General features: G+C 44.1%; 1 protein-coding gene across 4 annotated transcripts in view; it reads left to right on the forward strand.

Moving 5' to 3' along the window:
• Positions 1–19284, forward strand: part of Atp8a1 (ATPase phospholipid transporting 8A1) — a 209148-nt gene that overhangs the window by 13318 nt on the left and 176546 nt on the right. The gene's annotated exons all lie outside the window — the stretch shown is intronic.

Consider the following 19284-nt stretch of genomic DNA (forward strand, 5'->3'; position numbering starts at 1 on the left):
ACCCCTACGGCTCTCCGTCCTTCAGTGCTCACCCACGTCTCTTTGTCAGCTTTTAAATCATTTTTCACAGACTACATTTTGATCTTATTCTTTCCCCTTACCCAGCTCCTCCCAGATCCTTCCCTCCTGCCCAACTTCTCAGGAGAGAAAGAGGTAAAAGGGGAAGGAGGGAGGGAGGGAGAGAGGGAAGAAAGAAAGAAAGAAAGAAAGAAAGAAAGAAAGAAAGAAAGAAAGAAAGAAAGAAAGAAAGAAAGAAAGAAAGAAGGCGGGCAGACTAAAACAACAACAAACAAATAAGGTAAGGTAATCACTGGGTGTATCAACCACACTCTAGGGCAGGCACCGTGCCCAGGAGAACTTGGCCAACCCAAAACAGGTGTTCTGTTTAACATCTTGCACTAGTGTCTTACAAAGAATTCCTTTGAGAGAAAATGAAATGACTTAGACTTCCCTATAAGACTGATGAGCACCACTGGTCCCGCCCTTTCAAAAGCACTGTGGCCTTGGGAAAGTCGCTGTTAATCTCCTTGCGGGTACCGGTTTCCTTTGGCAGAAGGCTAGTAACCGCCAATAACCTGTCTGCTTTGAAAAGGGAGGAAAGTCTGGTTACACAGTGGAAATTTGGGGGAGCTCCTAGCATGCCCAGGGATCCCCCACCCAAAGAGTCGATTTCATCCACACCGGGAAGATGGTTGAAACAGGAGACGTGAGTGCCTGTGGAGCTGATGATAAAGGGGCATACAGAGGACACAGCCTGAGAGACCAGCAGATTCGTTGATAGAAAAGATGTAGTGTGTTGAAAAGAGAGTCCAAGTTTGTGCCTGTGGCCAAACGGTGGCACCATTGCTAAGCTAAACTTACTTCCACCTCAGAAAAGGTGAGGAACTCCCAACATGCAAGACGTGAGAAGGATCATTCTGCCCCGGGGTGGCCTTTATCCATGGCGTCAGAAAAGTTCTTGAAGCTTTTGTTCCATGCCTCCCCTCAGCATGCTGAGGCTGCTGGTAGTCTCAAGCGTGTGTAGATGTCGCTGCTTTAATGTCGCCGAGAGCTGGGTCTGGGTCTTTGAAGTTCTGCAGCCCACCAGCCGTCACTTACACACCCCAGTCTCATCTCTTCAGTGGAGGTTTCTGTCGCCTTTTCTAGCCACATCCTGGCAAGCTGAGGGAAGCCAGCCCTGACCTACTTGGATCTGTGCGCCTAACCCTTAGATCTGCGCATTGTCTCACCTAACCAGGCTTGGGTTGTTCAATCCTGCCCACGTGCTTACGCCAACCAGGCATCCCCAGCACCACACCCAGTCTCTTGGTTACACTAGGGCAGAATGCTTCTTCATAACTTTGCTAGTTTTCTAGCCTCGTGTAGTGTGCACTTGGGTGTTTGGCGTGCCAGGCAGCTACACCACCTTTCATAAATGGCCAAACAGGGTGCTACAGCTTTCCCCTTGGTAGGGTGTTCAGAGGTAAAAGCTGTTGTTCTGTTTGGCACACAGACGATGGTGTTGTGTGCCCTACTGATGACCGCCCCCCCAAGGTTGTAGTTGGCTGCTGGACTTCAGTTCCTTCACTAGGTGGTTTTGTTTTCTGTTCTTTGTGTATTTTTTGTGATTGAAGCATTGTTTTAAAAGAATCAAGGTAGGTTTTCGATTCTTTATTGCAGAGTCACAAGGGAGTTAAGAAGCAGGTGCCAGTCAAATGCCCGTGAATCATCCTGAGAATAGTGTGACATCCAGGTGATGTTATTTGGGTACTTGGTGGCTTGTATTCAAACGAGGTGAAGTCAACAAGAGCCAATTATTCCTCTGCCTGTTTTGTACCCTAAAATGCTTAAGTGCCTCCAAAGGAGAAAAATTGCTGAGCCTCGTGGTTGCTTATTAATACTTTCCCAGGATCTTCTAGGAGCTGGCTAGCTCATTCAGAGCTGGAATTCAGTGATGTCTGCCTTTAAGGGCATTGATTCTGCCGTCTCTAGAGTTAACTGTCCTATGAACATTCATTGTGACTCAGTGGCTTACTTTTTTTGTGTTCCAGTTGTTGAGAACTTGCTTGCTGGGCTAGCACCGTATGTGACCTTGAAAATTGGGTTTTTCTGGGCTGGAGAGATGGTTCAGTGGTTAAGAGCATTGCCTGCTCTTCCCAAGGTCCTGAGTTCAATTCCCAGCAACCACATGGTGGCTCACAACCATCTGTAATGAGGTCTGGTGCCCTCTTCTGGCCTGCAGGCATACATGCAGACAGACTATTGTATACATAATAAATAAATTAAAAAAATAATGACTATACTTTAAAAACAAAGAAAAGAAAATTTGGTTTTTCTCTTACTTTTCATTAAAATATGATTATGTCAGACAAAAGAAGTAACAAAGAAAAAATAGAGAATTACATCATCTCCTCCCTCCAACCCGTTCCGTGTCCCTCTACCTCCTTGCAAATTCATAGCCTCTTTTCAATTATTTTTGTTTTGTATATACATATACATGGAAATATACATATTTATATTATATATAGTTGTGTAAATATAACCAGCTGAATCCATTTGGTGCTATTTGTATGTATATGTTTTAGGGCTGGCTACATGGTACTGGATAACCATTTGGGAGGGGGGCTCACCCCTGGAAAAGACTCTCCCTCTCCCAGCAGAAGCTGACTGCCTGTAGCTCTTCATTTAGAGGTGAAGCCCTGTTAGGGTTTCCCCGTCTGCATTGGCATGTCAGTTGGAGTTTTCATTGTCAGGGTCTTATTTAAGCAGATGTAGTGTTGAGATTTCTCAGGTGCAGGTGCAGGGGTTGTGTTGTATGTTAGCAGTGGTTTGAGGCCTCCTTTCCTGCTTGAATCCTGTCCTGTCTGGGGAGGGATCACACCTTTCTTTTGCAGCTCTTTCTAGCTAAGAAGACTGCACATCAGCCCATGTGCCCTCTGCACGTCATGGGGATTGCACCCTGACCTCACCTACTTCTTCTAATTTAGCCACAGGGAACGCACCCTGAGCTCATCTACTCCTAACGAATCCCCAAGGCCTCCACCTCTAAATTGTTTCATTCTCTTAATGCCTCACAATGGCAATTAGATTTCAGCGTATGAGCCACTGTGGGACATTCGTAAGCCACACGCAAACCATGGCAGCATGCCTGTGGCACCCTCTAGCCCACATCGCCATGGTACCGAGTCAGCTGGCCTTGCTGCGAATTACAAGTCCACGTTCCCAGAATAGGCCTGAAGAGTCAGGCCTATTCCTGTCTGGACTGTGCTGGTCCTGATACCTAGGGTTAGGTTCTAGACCAGGGAAGGAAAGGAAATGGGAACCAAGAACAGCCCGTGCTTGAACTTTACAAATTTCACCTGCTTATAGGTCTGTATCATTACAGAGCCATGATTGTAATAGGATGGTTGTCTGTCTGTCCCATCCCTTTTCCTAAAACCTCACACATGATAGACAAGCCCTAGACCACAGAGCTGGATTATATCTATAGCTCCTGTGTGCTATTATTTTTAGTAAAGAAATGAAGGGCTGGAAGTGGTGACCTTTAACCTCTGTGAGCTCAGGCCAGCCTGGTCTACATTGTGAGCTCCAGGCCAGCCAAGGCTATATAGTGAGACCCTTTCTTCAGTGGGGCAGGGGAGAGGAGGGAAGAAAAGAAAAAAGAAAAAGGAAGAAGTTCATTTATGAAAGCCTGCTGGTTTCTGGTCATTAAACCATCCTCTTAATTATTTCTTTCCATCAGATGTTTGACTGACATTGGCTTCTAAATCATGGGACAATAGGAGTATTGTTCAGGCTTAGGTAATAAAAAGAACACTTGCTAAAATGGCATACCTTTTCATGTATCCTCTATTTATGTATATATTGAAATAGCTCCTTCAGAGTAATTAAATCCTACTCAGCCTTTCTGAATTCTCTGTGAATAGAAGATGTTCTTCTTAGCTTCCAAATTAATCGTGTTCAAAACATTTCTACAAGTCCTCGGAACACATGAGCCCAGATCTAGGAGCGTGGAGCACGTATGTTGATTCCTAATTTCCTGATGTGTAAACAGTACCTTGTGATGTGTGAAATCTGGCCCTTTAACTGTGCAGACAGTGGGATTTTTGTTTTATTGTTTATTTTATTTTGTGTTTTGTGTTTAGATCCTCTGTATGACATTTCACTTAACTATCATCCAGGTTCTCACAACTCTGAAGAGAGAGAGGGAGAGAGATTAGCTATAAGATACAAAATCTTGTAGGTACTACCATAAAAACAACAAGAACCCTCCCTACGCCATGCAAAACCCCCCCCCCCCTTCCTTTTGCTCTGCCCTTCCTGGTTTTCGATGCTGCTCCTGGATAGACAGTGAAGTGAAACTGGAGTTCTGCTTCTGTTATCTGTTAACTTAGCACATCTATTTCAGGCACGTCCTGTCTCATCAGTTTCTTGCATCCCAAATGAAAGGGGAAACTATTTTGGTGGTCTCTTTAACATTCTTAAAAACACATTTGCTCCATTCTTGGGTCCCTGTGCTTGCATTCGCTCATGACCACCGAAGCCTGTGTCCTGCTTTTTGGGGCCTCCTTTAACTTGTTCTGGAAATTTCTGTCCAACAACAGTGGCATCTGCCAGCGGCCCCACAGACTGTCCCTGCCATGCAATTGTCACCCACATTCAGAGGCCTAGTTTGGTCTTATGCAGGTTCCCTGATGACCCTGCTCAGGTCATCTGTTTCCCCATCATGGTCTTGATCCCTTTGCTCATATTACCGCTCTCTTTGACTGGACTCTGAGAGCGCGGCCCAGTGCTTAGCTGTGGATCTCCGCATCTGCTTCCATCAGTTGCTGGATGAAGGTTCTAGGACGACAATTAAGGTAGTCATCAGTCTGATTAAAGGGGAAGGCCAGTTCAGGTACCCTCTCCACGATTGCTTAGGTCATCCCTGTGGATTCCTTGGAATTTCCCTAGTGCCAGATTTCTTGCTAGCCCCATAATGGCTCTCTTAATCAAGATTATCTCTTTTCTTACTCTCCCTTGTGGCACAATTACTAAAAATCGAGAGACAGAAATTGGGGTTTGACTTGAAGGTCAGAAAAGCAAAACAGCCAGCCACTGGCTTTTACCTCTACCTCAGACCAAAATGGTGATTCTGCCTCCAGGAATTTCAGAATGAGACTGTGAGTGAGAGCTGCCTTCTCCTGTTTTTATATTCCTCTCTAGTGCTGGGAATAAAGGCATGCAGTTTATATAGCAAACTAGCGATTAGAGGTGTGTGTCACCACTGCCTGGTCTGTAAGGCTGATCAGTGCAGCTGTTTTACTCTCTGAACTTCAGGCAAGCTTTATTTATTAAAATACAAATGAAATATCACTAGAGTCCCTCTCTATCCTTCCTCCATTTCAGTCATCTGGTTCCCTCATGTTCTCTTCTCCCCTCTCCCTCCCCTTCTACCTTCTCTTATACCCCCTGCCCATGCTCCCAATTTTCTCAGGAGGTCTTGTCTATTTCTCCTTCCCAGGGGAATCCATGCACGTCTCTCTTAGGGTTCTCCTGTTACCTGGCTTCTCTAGGACTATAGACTGTAGGCTGGTTATCCTCTGCTTTATGACTAATATCCACTTATGAGTGAGTACATACCGTGTTTGCCTTTCTGGGTGTGGGTTACCTCACTTGGGATGATTTTTTTCTAATTCTATCCATTTGCCTGCAAATTATGTGCTTGAACTGGCTTTTTGGAGTCCATTCTTTTTGGAGGGATACCTTGCTTGGCCTAGATATAGTGGTCCTGCCTCAAAGTGATATGCCAGATTTTATTGACTCCTCATGGGAAGCCTCACCCTCTCTGAGGAGTGGATGGGGCGTGGGATGAGTGGAAGGCGGGGGGGGGGGGGGGAGCCGGAGGAAGAAACAGAGTAGGAACTAAAAAAACACAAACAAACATAGAAACTGGCCAAATCTTAGATTATCAACTCACTAAGGAATTACATCAAAGGGAATTTAGCAAATTAGCAGCTGTGTTATTCAATTATCCACATTTCCAGGAAATGAACTTTCTATTTTGTTTCTCATTCTTCCAACATATTTAGCAAGTAAATGTCTGTGGCCCGTGTCACCTCAGGGGGCCTTGATGAAATCTGAGGGCCTGGCTGGCCCAGGGAAAACTGGCCCTGCCTCTAGCTCAGTACTGAAGCAAGAGAGCTGGTATGGACTCTCATGGGACAGCTGGTCCCTGTTCTCTCTCAACACAGGTGATGGAGGATCACCCCTGATGGCATGGTCATAGGGAAGCTGGCTCTGCCCTCTCACTACAGATTGATAGCCCTAGGGGCCCAGACCAAGTGACAAGCTCAGCTACCATTCATACAGTTGTGTTGGCCCACCCTAACATCTGACCCACCTAGGGTCTGCTGGGGCTTGTGAAGGAACTGGTTCTGTGGAACAATACAGGATCTGCAGGATCTCCATGACTCAGGGCAGGCCTGAGGGATATCCCAGAGGAGTTCCGGTGAGGATCCAGAGACGATGGTGTACCAGAAACCAGAGCCCTTGAACCAGACCAGTGACTCATCGCAATAAACATTTGCTAGTAAAGCTGACTATACTATGTGACACACCGCTCCCAATGCCACCAGGATGAATGGAGAGCTGTTGAAGAGGTGGGAAGAGAAAGAAGAAGTGAAGAGGATTTTTGTTTTGTTTTGTGTTTTGATTTGTTTACTTGCTTTCTTTGTTTTGTTTTGTTTTAATTTTTTTTAATTTTCTTTTAGTGGGGGCACTGCAGAGGTGAGGGGAGGATATGGAGGGGCCGGGAGGTGAGGGGAATTAGGGTGCACGATGTGAAATTCCCGAAGAATCAATAAGGAAATTATGTTTCAAAACAAAACCCAGTGGAGTCTGACTGCTCCTCCATTTTCTTCTCTCTTCAGAGACTTTCACAGTTAGTCAGCATGTTGCCATAGCCAATCAGGCTTCTCTCCTTTTGGGATCTTGGTAATAGCTTAAGATGTGTCCTGAAGTGTATAACTTGGCCTCGCATTCCCCTCTTTGATTGTCAAAGCTCCCTGTCCCTTTGCGTTTTTTAGTATATCCTTCCTGCTTTACCACCTTTCCATCAGTTAGCATCCAGTCCACGGGCGCAGCTCCATCAGCAACATTTCCAAGACCTTCTTAGAGTAGATGTTGAGGCTTAGGCAAGCTGCCAGTGCTTTTAGCTGACTGCGACTTCCAGGATGTCTGATAGCTGTCTCGCCGTGGAGACCCCCTTGGTGCTAGTCAGTCTGCTTGGTAGCGTGTTCTCCATTCTTTTTTCTCTCAGACCAAGTGGTCCATGGGGTGTTTCTAAGCCGATGTCATCGAATCCCCCTCCATCTTTCATTGTGTTTCGTGCCTTTCCAGTTGAGCGTGATGTTAGCATTAGTAAATGCTTTATTGCCACTTCTAATAACTCAACCTGCCCAAAGTGATTATTTTTCTAGGACGATTCCCAACTGTGGCTGCCACAGAGACTGAGGACTTGGTCTGTGTGAGGCCCAACACGAGGCATGCCATTAATCTTCATGGAGGTCTGCTTATGGCTAGGGTTCTGTTCTGAACGCCAGGGATTCTTTGCCTTAGTGTTTCCCACTTAGGTTTCGTAGTACTACTTTTAGAGCTTGCTGCACTCAGCGTGACTCCAGGAAGTGTTCCGCCATCATTTTCTTCCTGTTGTAGAGAAATGATGTTAATGTGTTTTCACACTTGTCTATTTTTAGATTCGTTCCCACAGAGGCCCTTAAAGAAAACTACTATTTACTATGTATGGAAAAAGCAGGTCCTTACAGTAAAGTATCTTAGTGGCTGTCAAGAGGGGCAAGATTATAAACATCTGAGAATTTCGGGATACCTTATATCAAAGTAGAAAATTTAGTAAACATTTAATGTATATACAGGACTTCTCTACAGAGTGGTTTGTGTTACCTCCCTGTATAAGAGCAACATAGCCAATAATACTTAAATGTGCTTTTGCTCCTGATCTAGCCTTGCTGCCTAAGTTAGGGGCATCTATAAATCTGTTATTCTCACTTGTAATATACATAATATGTGTGCACGCATGTGTATACATGTGTACACTACTCAGTAAGTATGTCTAGATTTATCATTTTTTTACATCAGAGGCACATTCCTCATATGGAAACATCCCTCATATGGAAACATGATGCATCGAAGAAGAATGATAAGGGATATGTTCTGATATGGAAATGAAATCCATCAGGGCTATGCGGGCCTGGAGCCCCTTACCCGGAAACACTGTGTGGGATTTGGAATTCAAGGAAGAGGTGGGGTCACGTTGAGCTGTGGAATCAATGAGTGGATGGCTGTGTGTGTCCACTAGTGTTAGTGTTTTAGCACTAAGGCAGACTTCATTGGTTTCCTAGTTATGCACTGATTCAGCTGCTCACTGCTTCTCTGGCCATGAGAGAAGTGGGGCTTTCTTATTTCTATCACTTTGAGGAGAGTTCTTTTCAAAGTAAGCCTAATTGTATTATAAAATATCTATTTCAGAGCATGTAGCCATACTTTATATTATGGGGTTAGGTGTCTCTTTGTTGTAAGTTTTTTTTTTTTTGGTTTGGTTTTGTTTTTGTAACTTAGAGAGGTTTAAAGGTAATGGGTTAGGATCACAGCTGTTTGAACAAGAAGGTAATGAGAGGAGGCTAGTGATGTGGAAAAGCTTTTCAGCTCTTGTGTGAGTCCTTTTGGGTGGCAGTCCACCGTGTTCCAGAATGTACTGGATGAAGAACTTAATTAGAGCAAGCAGTTCATCTGATCCAGCAAGTAGAGCCTGTTATGGAAGTTTCCCAAACCTTGATGACCTGTTGAGGAGGGCAGCGGAGCCTTGAGTGAGTCCAGGCAGAAATGCCAGTCATGACTGCAAGCCCAGGAACAGGCCTCAGCATCTGGAAGAAGCTTGGCCAGGTTCAGGGAGGGGTTGGTAAGCACCTTTGCTCCAAAGATAGACGCTTGAGGACGTCTGGCCAGCAGGTGAAGTTGTTCCTGGGCACAAAAGTGAAGCTTTACAGACAGGCCATGCAAGAGCCAAGGTTTTTTGCAAGGTGGACTGTCATTTCCGGGTACCACAGTGCCAGTCGGACTACGCTTAGCATTTCTTATGTCCAAATGGCTGTTAAGTTAAATGGGGCACAGGAAGATGATGGGAGTGGTGCCCCAATACTTCTGTGGGTTAATCTCCAGAGGAAAGAGAAACTTTTCCAGAAGTGGACACTGAACTGGAGGCAGCAGAAGATGTCCACAGTGCAGAGTCTGAGCTGTGCACAGTCCAGCAATGATTGTATTGTATCAATGTGTACAGCCTGAGCTAATCACAGTCCAGCAATGATTGTATTGTATCCATGTGCACAGCCTGAGCTATGCACAGTCCAGCAATGATTGTATTGTATCGATGTGCACAGCCTGAGCTAATCACAGTCCAGCAATGATTGTATTGTATCCATGTGCACAGCCTGAGCTATGCACAGTCCAGCAATGATTGTATTGTATCAATGTGCACAGCCTGAGCTATGCACAGTCCAGCTATGATTGTATTGTATCAATGTGCACAGCCTGAGCTATGCACAGTCCAGCAATGATTGTATTGTATCGATGTGCACAGCCTGAGCTATGCACAGTCCAGCTATGATTGTATTGTATCGATGTGCACAGCCTGAGCTATGCATAGTCCAGCTATGATTGTATTGTATCAATGTGCACAGCCTGAGCTATGCACAGTCCAGCTATGATTGTATTGTATCAATGTGCACAGCCTGAGCTATGCACAGTCCAGCTATGATTGTATTGTATCAATGTGCACAGCCTGAGCTATGCACAGTCCAATGATTGTATTGTATCGATGTGCATAGCCTGAGCTGTTCACGGTCCAGCTATGATTGTATTGTATCGATGTGCACAGCCTGAGCTATGCACAGTCCAGCAATGATTGTATTGTATTGATGTGCACAGCCTGAGCTGTTCACGGTCCAGCAATGATTGTATTGTATCAATGTGCACAGCCTGAGCTATGCACAGTCCAGCTATGATTGTATTGTATCTATACAATTGAAATTTTCTTTCCCCCAGCTATGCAGTCCTGGTCTATAGACCTGAGGTTTAATTTCCATACTTGGGCAGCTGCTCCATTTCTTTAGTGCCTTGATTCAAAGTATAGTATGAGAGAGAGCCCAAGCTGCCAAGTGCCCAGCTCAATGTCCCAGAGTTATGGCCTGCCTTCTGTCCTCCCTCTCTGACCAGCTACTGAGCTCCCAATTTGAACATTCAAAATGACCCTTCACTAGGGCAACGCAGAATGAAGGTTTCAAATCTCCTGTGTAGCTGCAGTAACTGCCTCCATGTGTATAGAGAGCATGAAAACATCTAAATTGTTCCTCCACAGATTTCTTTGAAACTAAACCCACATCAGAGCTTGGGACAGGAGAGAAAGGAGTGTGTGTGCGCACTCAAGTGCACACCCAAATATAATTATTTTATAATCATTTGCTCAAATAACAATACACACACAGAGCCTTTGAAAAGGGCAGTGAGCACTGTTTTGCTCTTAAGTATTACCTATCTTTAATTGCACCTTTAAAGTCACCAGCTAGTTGTTCAGTTTGTATTCTTTTATTAGCTTTTGACTGTTGCAAGCATGATTGTTTATTTAACTACCTAAATCTAGGTCAAGAATCTTGAGGAAACAATATGGTCTCTTTAAGGACTGATATTGGAAAACATTGAGTAAAAGATAATTGGACTCTGCCTAGCATGTTTAGGAGATAATACAGTAGACATTCTAAGTCCTGTCGTGGTCTTACATCTAATTGAAATCAAGTTGGGTCTGCACAGTCATAATGGCTCTCTAGCCATATTAAGAGGCAACAGAAAAATTTTGTATCTTGTACTATTCTTCCGCTTACCTTCTCACCCCTGCATTTCATTCCATTTCTCCTACACAGAGGATAGTTTTGAGGAAAACACTTACTTAATATCAGCTTACAGAATTGCATGAAAAAATTCATTATAGCAAAATAATTGGTTCACATTGGGCATACCCCTGATTAACTATTATTCCTTCTTACTTGTGCCAGTAACAGTTTTTTCCTATATCAAATATTTTGAACGAAAAATTACCTTTTTTAGTCTCCAGGGAAACCAGAATGCAGGAACAGTTTGAGTGACGAGTATCGGTCTGCATTATGACACGATGCCATCCTCGTGGTAATGGTTTATGGCTGAAGAAGTAAGACCTTGGCAATAAATTGCTTTGTTTAGTGTTGTACAGAAATGTCTGGAGCAGATTCTGAATGCAGATCTGGCCCAAAGGCTTCCCATTCCTGAATCCGCCTTTCAGATAAGATAAGATAAGGTAAGGTAAGATAAGTTAAGGTGAAATAAGATAAGATGGGAATGGCTAGAATATTTCCCTGTGTCTGAAGAAGCAGATCTTTGCTCCACTCTACTCACCATTGTATCATCTCATACAATCCCCACTAAACCCTGTGATAAAGTAGAAGCCATGGGTTAGCATTTTATTTCACTTGGAATGTCCAGAGTATTTTAAGCTTAACAAAAAGTCACAATAAGAGATTATAGATACAATATTTTTTTATAAATACAATACATTTTTTTTAACCCCTACATTTCTTTCAGATCTCAGGCTTTTGCTTCGCATGCATCCGGTGGCAGATGTGTCTGATACCATACAGTGGTGGGAAGACAATGAGAGACACAGGCTACAAGGGCTGTTGTTGTCTATGTTCTTTCCCCATCAGCTGTCACAAGCTGAACCCAGACCTCATTGTCTTTCCCCTGTGTTATCACATGCTCTCCCAACAGCCTTTCTCCTTGGATTCCCACTGGATTAAGAACATAAATTCAAGTTGCTCCTTGTGTCTTTGGGCCTGGTCTTGCCTCTCTTCTTGATTCATGGTCAGGATTCAATATCACAGATCCTGTTGCCCCTTTGTTCCCCTAGGGCCTCGTTTCTCCCCCTCCACTCTTTGGTTGAGTCAATGTTATCCCTTATCTTTTCTTACTATCACTAAGACCTCAATTCAGCTCCACTGGAGAGGCCTTCTTTGACCTGTATGAAGCATCACCCTTCCTGGACAAAGCACTGATGTCTGCAGAAACTATAACCACATCAAGAATAGGGAGCTTTAATGGGCTTTCACTCCCCACTAGCCATTTCCTTTGTCTCCCTTAGAGTGACCTGTAATTATCTTCCTCTAAGATAATAAATCTAGAGAATAAATCCCAAAGAGGGAATGTTATCTTCTGCTGCGTCTGTATTGGTTTTTTTTTTTTAAAAAAAATGTCTTCCCATAGACATAAGTACGTTGACTGAGCAAATGATGATATTAATTTTGCCGATTGGAATGTGATATTTGTGATGAGGGTTGAAAAACCTCAAGCCTTTTACATGAATAATTTTTGAGCCTTTCTGTCCTTGGTTGCATCATGCTTTGTGGCATGAAAGGACATGCTGGGTCTGGGCAGGGGGAGGAGGAAAGCTGAGGTCTACTGACTTGGTAACCCAGCAGTAACTGCTTAGAAGAAACCAGGTAGCTGCTGGCAGAAGCTAATGGTTGCTGTGCTGTCTCTTCAACTAGAGAACTTTGGCAACAGAGGCAAGTGAGCATTCACCTTCTGGCTGAGTGATGACTCCAGGTTAGGTCAACTGGTTTGGCAAACATCTTCATAAAAACTTGTTCCTGTAATGTCCTTGTTCTTATAAATACACAAGCTGCCGACTTTCTACTCTTGCCCAGAAGACACTGAGTGCTCTAGAACTAGACAAGAGCATAAGGTTATCAGCCCTGCTTCCTCATTTAGCAAAAACGAGACGTAACCAGGGAGGCTCTCTGTAGTGACAGATGTCATTGATAGAGGAACCAAGACTGGCCCCACAGCCTGTGCACAATTTCAGTCATTGGCACCGCTGAGAAAGGGGAGCATGTGTTCACGTCACAGGGGTAACTAAGATACAGCCCCACCTCCAGCCTTCATTTGTTGATAGTAGAACTTATTGAGGAAGGGTGAAATGGTTGCCTTCATCATGTGACTTTTGTATTCTTGTATGCAAGCGCCCAGCAATGTCTCATTAATGGTATTAGGTGACTATTTACTTCCCTCTGGTGCTATTTTAGGTTCTTCAGAACTCTGTACACTCCCTTTGGTCATAGTATAACTAAAAAAAGACATCTGCCTGATAAATCTTTGATATCATGTGACATCCTAAGTAATTTTATCATTAGTTGAAATGATGATATTATTCAGAAAACATTTTTTTCTGATGAGACTAGATGCAAATCAGGTAGGGTTTTTACTAAATTAAAACCTTTAATATAGCTAGAATTCTGAATTATTGAATCACTATACTCCTTGTCATTTAAAAAAAATTAAAAGGTGTGTTATTCAGCTTTCTGTTGCTGGAACGAAGAATTTGAGATAATGAACTTACAAGGAATAAGGTTATTTAGGCTTGTGTCTTATATTTTTCATCACAGGATTGCTTTGACCCACCACTTCAGTCCCACTGCAGAGCAGCACATTTTGGTCAAAGAAATGTTATCAGGAATCCATATCTCATTATAGATATGCAGAAGAGAAAGAGGAGGGAGGAGGAGGAGACAGAGGAGGAGGCAGGGAGGTGGAGACAGGGAGGAGGAGGTGGAGACAGGGGGGAGGAGGTAGAGACAGGGAGGAGGAGGAGGCAGTGAAGAGAGGAGGCTGAGAGAAAAGGAGAGAGAGGGAGTCCAAAGCAAGCCAGGTGGTGATGTCCAGGTCCCCTTCAGAGGTACATCCTTAAGTACCTAGCTGTTTCCCCTCAGGCCTCAGGTCCTTTTCCCTAAGAGTTTTAACTCCTCCCAGTAGTGTCACAGGATACTAACCAAGCATTTGACAGCAGGGCTTTGAGGGACATTTAAAATCTCAGCCACCACATTGTTCATTTCAGTGACAGCTATACCAGAATTCTGGAAAACTGGTTTAACTCTGGTGGCTTAAGAAGCTACAAATCTTGGCGAGTACAATGTAAAATGAGGCTCTTTCTGGAGCTACTATATTGATGGAGGAAGGTCATTGGCTAATAAAGGAACTGCCTTGGCCCATTTTATTGGTTAGAACATAGGTAGGTGGAGTAAACAGAACAGAATGCTGGGAGGAAGAGGAAGTGAGCTCAGACTCCACAGCTCTCCTCTCGGGAGCCTCAGAGAGACGCCATGCCCCAGCTCCCGGGCAGACACACGCGATGAAGGTCCGACCCAGGATGGACATAGGCTAGAATCTTCCTGGTAAGCGCACCTAGGGGCGCTACACACAGATGATTAGAAATGGGCTAAATTAATGTGTGAGAATTAGCCTAGAAGAGAATGGGCCAAGCAGTGTTTAAATGAATACAGTTTGTGTGTTGTTATTTCGGGCATAAGCTAGCCGAGCAGGCGGCCGGGGTGCTGGGGACGCAGCCCCGCCACTCTTATTACTACACTATATGCTCTAGTAAAGTAGGACCACTGCTTGCCAGTTTGCTCTGTAGAAATTTTCATGTAATCAGATAATTAGGAAAGCTCTTTCCAGACCCCACCCCCTACTGCGGAGGAAGGAAGAAACAATTTGTTTTGAAGGTGTCCATGCTTCCATGGCTCCACCCTCGTGCACGTATGGACAGAGCTAATTGGACTTGGTGTGTTATGAGGATCAGGGTGAAGTGGGAGGGGATCACATGGAAGGAATATAGAGGCAAAATAAGAAGTAGATATGAACATATGTCATTATATTCCTGTGTGAAATTCTCAAAAATAGTTTGTTTTGTTTTTAAGAAACTAATTATATTACTAGTTGTCAAGTGTCTAGCTGAGTACCTAGGACCTGGGAATGAATACCTGAGTGATTCTAGAAACTCCAAAATATGCTGAAGAAGTGTACACCTGGAGCATTTTGTGTTTGTTACACTGGTAGGCAAAGATATAAATAGAAGCAAAATTAAATCCTCTTTGCAGCAAGAACTCACTGTTCAGTATAAGATTGTGTGTGTGTGTGTGTGTGTGTGTGTGTGTGTGTGTGTGTGTGCGCGCGCGCACGCGTGTGTGTGTGTGAAAGAATATGATACTTGAGGTAGTTCAAAACAATGATGGTATTGATACTGAGGCTGGCTTCTAAAAATAAAGCATTGGTCCTATAAAAGCATTAGAAAGCATAGTATGCAGCTAGAGTTATGCTTGTATTTGACAGCCATAATGATGCACTTCCAGGAACTTTGGGGGAAATACGCATATGAGCATCCCTCCTCTCACTTTTTCCTTCTTTCTCTTACTCACTCCTTCCCCCCTTGACATATGACATAAGCAGAGTCATCTGCTAGAAATATATTGGTTCCTAGACTTTGGTTTGAATTCCACCAAAAGATTAGATGCCAGATTGGATTTGGAGAAGGTGGCCAGTCGGGGCTGGGTGAGTTAGAGTTATACATTGGCAGCTCTGTGCAGGAAAACTGGTAAGCAGCAGACCTGCCATTTCCAGGGTCTTCAACAGACTGAAGACATTGGTCCTGTGGATGTATCTGTCCTTCGTGGGATGAAGCGCATTAGGTGGTGTGAGCCCAAGCTGTGGATTCCTGTTTCATCTGTTCACCAGTGGCTGAGTTGCATTGATTCTCATGAAACACATGGTGACTCACTTGACTTTCCAGACAGGCCAACTTAGGAGAATCAGCTCAGCTGTGAGGTTTCTGTTAGTCTGGAAACAGTGCTATAGGAACCATGGTTCAGTGATTCTACACTGTTAAAATATACTAGCGTCCTTCACCACCTGCCTGTACTCCTAAGGGTTGCTATGAATTTTGATGCCTTTCCAGGAAGCAGGTGACTCTATGGGATATGTTGATTGTTCAGCTTTCCTCTGTTGGGACATTAGTTCCTCGAGTCCCTCTGACACTGTCTCACATCATAAATTGATCAACAGTTTTGGATTTATGCATCTTAAAAATATGGGGAGCTTGCATGTACTTGTAAGAAAGAGATCTGTTCTCAACATACTGCTGATGTGGCTTTGCTCGCCTGTGAACTCGTGAGACAACTTGTGGGAATCCAGTGGAATCTTCAGGAAACCTTCCATGTAGCAAGGGGAGCAGATGAGCTCACAATTGCACTACCAGGAAAGAGTAACCACTCTGAGACACTGGGACCGCCTTCCCGTCTCTGAGACCCATCATCTGAATTTATCCACGCCAGCCCATTCTTTAAGCACCATAGATTACTCTATCATATCCTTGGTAAATAGCAAGCATTTTAATTTTTGGTTTTTTGAGACAGGGTTTCTCTATGTAGTCTTTGCTGTTTTGGAACTTGTAGACCAGTCTAGCCTCTAACTCACAGAGATCTGCCTGCCTCTTCCTTCCGAGTCATGGGATTAAAGGTATACACCACTGCCGCCTGGCTAATATCAAACATATTTATAAACACTGTGTATACAGCCTCTGTCACCTTATACTCATTATTGTGGGAGATGGACATGCAATATTTCTGTTTTGCAAATTAGGATACTAATGAGAATAAACACCTGATATGTCTTATTGTTTGCCTTGACATTTATCAGATATATGTTCAATGAGATTTTGGTTTCCAAGTTCAATCAAGACCTTCTCGATACTAACCTGGAGATAAAAGGTCACTGAGGGGGTTCCAGAAACAGTAAACCAATGCTTTAGGGTAGATTTCCATTGACTGCATGAGTGCTGTGTACCCTTGTGCAATTTTATAGCAGGGAAAACTGCCAAGGATGCTAGAGAGTGTGATAGCCATGCATTTCTCTCTGATGTTAGAGAGAGTGATAGTGATGCATTTCTCTGATGCTAGAGAGTGATAGGGATGCATTTCTCTGATGCTAGAGAGTGATAGGGATGCATTTCTCTGATGCTAGAGAGTAATAGGGATGCATTTGTCTCTGATGCTAGAGTGTGATAGCCATGCATTTCTCTCTCCAACCCAGTTTCATCATGGTTTCGGTAGTTTGAGAGGGCCTGGCTGACCAGGAGAGCTAAATGAGAACTCATCCTAAAACAGTGGCTTCAAACTTCTTCCTCTTCCTGTAAAAGTGGCAGACTCCTAAGAAAACTTAGGAGTCTGGACAGGTAGATGATAACTGCTAATAAGTTTAACGACTTAAATGAACACATGACTAATAAGCAAGCCCCCTGGGTTACCAAACCACTCCTAAGAGACATCATTTCATTTTGCTTCCTTTTTTAGGGGGGTGGGGGTTTGAAACAGGGTTTCTCTGGAGCTTTGGAGCCTGTCCTGGAACTAGCTCTTGTAAACCAAGCTGGTTTTGAACTGACAGAGATCTGCCTGCCTCTGCCTCCTTAGAGCTGGGGTTAAATGGTGTGCGCCACCACCACCCGGCTATCATTTCTCTTCTTAAAACAGAGATGGAACTGTGTGTGGAAAGGAACCTGGTATCTCCTTGCCATCTTAATTTTGACCTCTCTAGAGTGGATCGACTTTGTTACCACTGTACCACTGTACCCCCAAGCTCTTCATGAGGCCTTCATGATTGAAGAAAGATCTCACAGACTGGTTATCCTAGGGTCCAGGAAATGAGAAACATCCTCTGAGAAACACCAAGTTCAAGACCAGATGACATGAGATCCTGCCTTAAAAGAAAACAACACAAATATGTTCTTAAAAGCCAGCTGTGGACTATACATGGAACAGCTATCAAATTGCATGAAGAGAATTGCATGCAGGTTTTTTTCCTCAATCAATCGCTACCTTATTATCTGTAAGGCAGGGTCTCTCATTTGATCTCAGAGCTTGACAATTCAGCCTGACTAGCTGGCTCGTGGACTCTCTTGTCTCTACCTCCCGCTTTCTGGGATTGTAGGTGTATTGCCACGCCCATTCTGCATTTATTTGATTTCTAAACTCAGGTTCTCACCCTTGCACAGCAAGTGTTTTACCAAATGACCCATGTCCCAATCCCTGTGTGAAATTAGGATAATGCAAAAGTTGAGGGTGAAGCTTGTGTTGCATCTGAAATATGATGTAGCAATAGACTATGACTGTTGGGCAAAACTGACCTTTCTAGAACTGAAAGAATAGGTGTGATTGAGCATAGCTTGGAGCTGTGACCTTCAGGATGCTGGGATGGACTGTAACTCTGATCCTGGAAAGCTCTTAGTGGCTCCCTGCCAGGCCAGAGACTAGACTCCAGACTGCTTTCTCAGCATTGAGAACCCTCTTTGAACCGGCCTGAGTGCTTCCTCAGCATGACCTCCAGTCCATCCCTACCCTGCCCATCCTTGGGGCTGCTTCCCCTTCTTAGCTTCCCTCTGAGTCTCCTACCATATCTGTGCCCCACAGGCAAGCTTGTCTGTACCACTTGTCTGTCACTACCTCTTGGTTATCAGTATCTTTATCAGGAGGTGGAGGAGTTTTCTCTTGCTTTCCAAATGGGGCAGTGGAGACAACCACTCCTTTGTCTTTTGGGGTGTATTTATTGGGCAAATGTTTGTTGAGTGCCTGCTGTTTGTGGAGAAGATGAATAGCTCACAGACTACAGCCCCGGGCGTCTCCTGTTCTGGTAGGGGGCGCCTGACTGGTAACCAGAGAGCCAAAAAACCTCTTGGTAAGTGGGCTGTGGGGGAGGAGTTGGCCCCGGTGGCTGCAGGCCCAGAGCGGCTTTTCTGGCTTCAGCACTGCAGAACCCTTCAGAAGGCCACATGTCAGCAGGTTGCATGGGAAGAACTGGCACTGAAAGGTGGAAAATGAAGATAAATGGATTTTTGTAGGATGTTATTGTTGTCCTTTACTGCAGGGGAAGAAGGGCTTAACTTAATTCACTCCTGTTTGCTTGCTTAATTTTGCTATGGTGCCAGGTATCAGACTCAAGGTCTTGGCAGTAGCCCCGTCATCCCCCCCCCCCCAGGTTTCTCTAGGAAATAGCAATGAGCCCTTTAAACATTCTCCTGTTCTCTCAATTATGTGACCTGTATTTTTTGGGGGGAAGGGTGTTGTCAGTCTTGCAGCAAGGGGCGTCTCAGGAGACGTTGATTGCGTTTTATGTGTGACCATGGATAACTTAACAGTTGTGTGATGGTCTTGAGAATGAAGTTAGAAATCTTGCTTCTACCTGGAGGAACGGTGAGATGAGTGTAGAGGGATCACTGACGATTGCCTACTTAAATCTTTATATTAAACATTTTTTTTATTTTCACCCCCAAATAAAAAAGAACCAAAAATATTCAATATGTTGTTTAAATTTTAAAACATATTTTAGAATACTGTGTTTGAA

This window comes from Microtus pennsylvanicus, chromosome 12 (assembly GCF_037038515.1).
Source record: "Microtus pennsylvanicus isolate mMicPen1 chromosome 12, mMicPen1.hap1, whole genome shotgun sequence".
Classification (NCBI taxonomy): Eukaryota; Metazoa; Chordata; class Mammalia; order Rodentia; family Cricetidae; genus Microtus; species Microtus pennsylvanicus.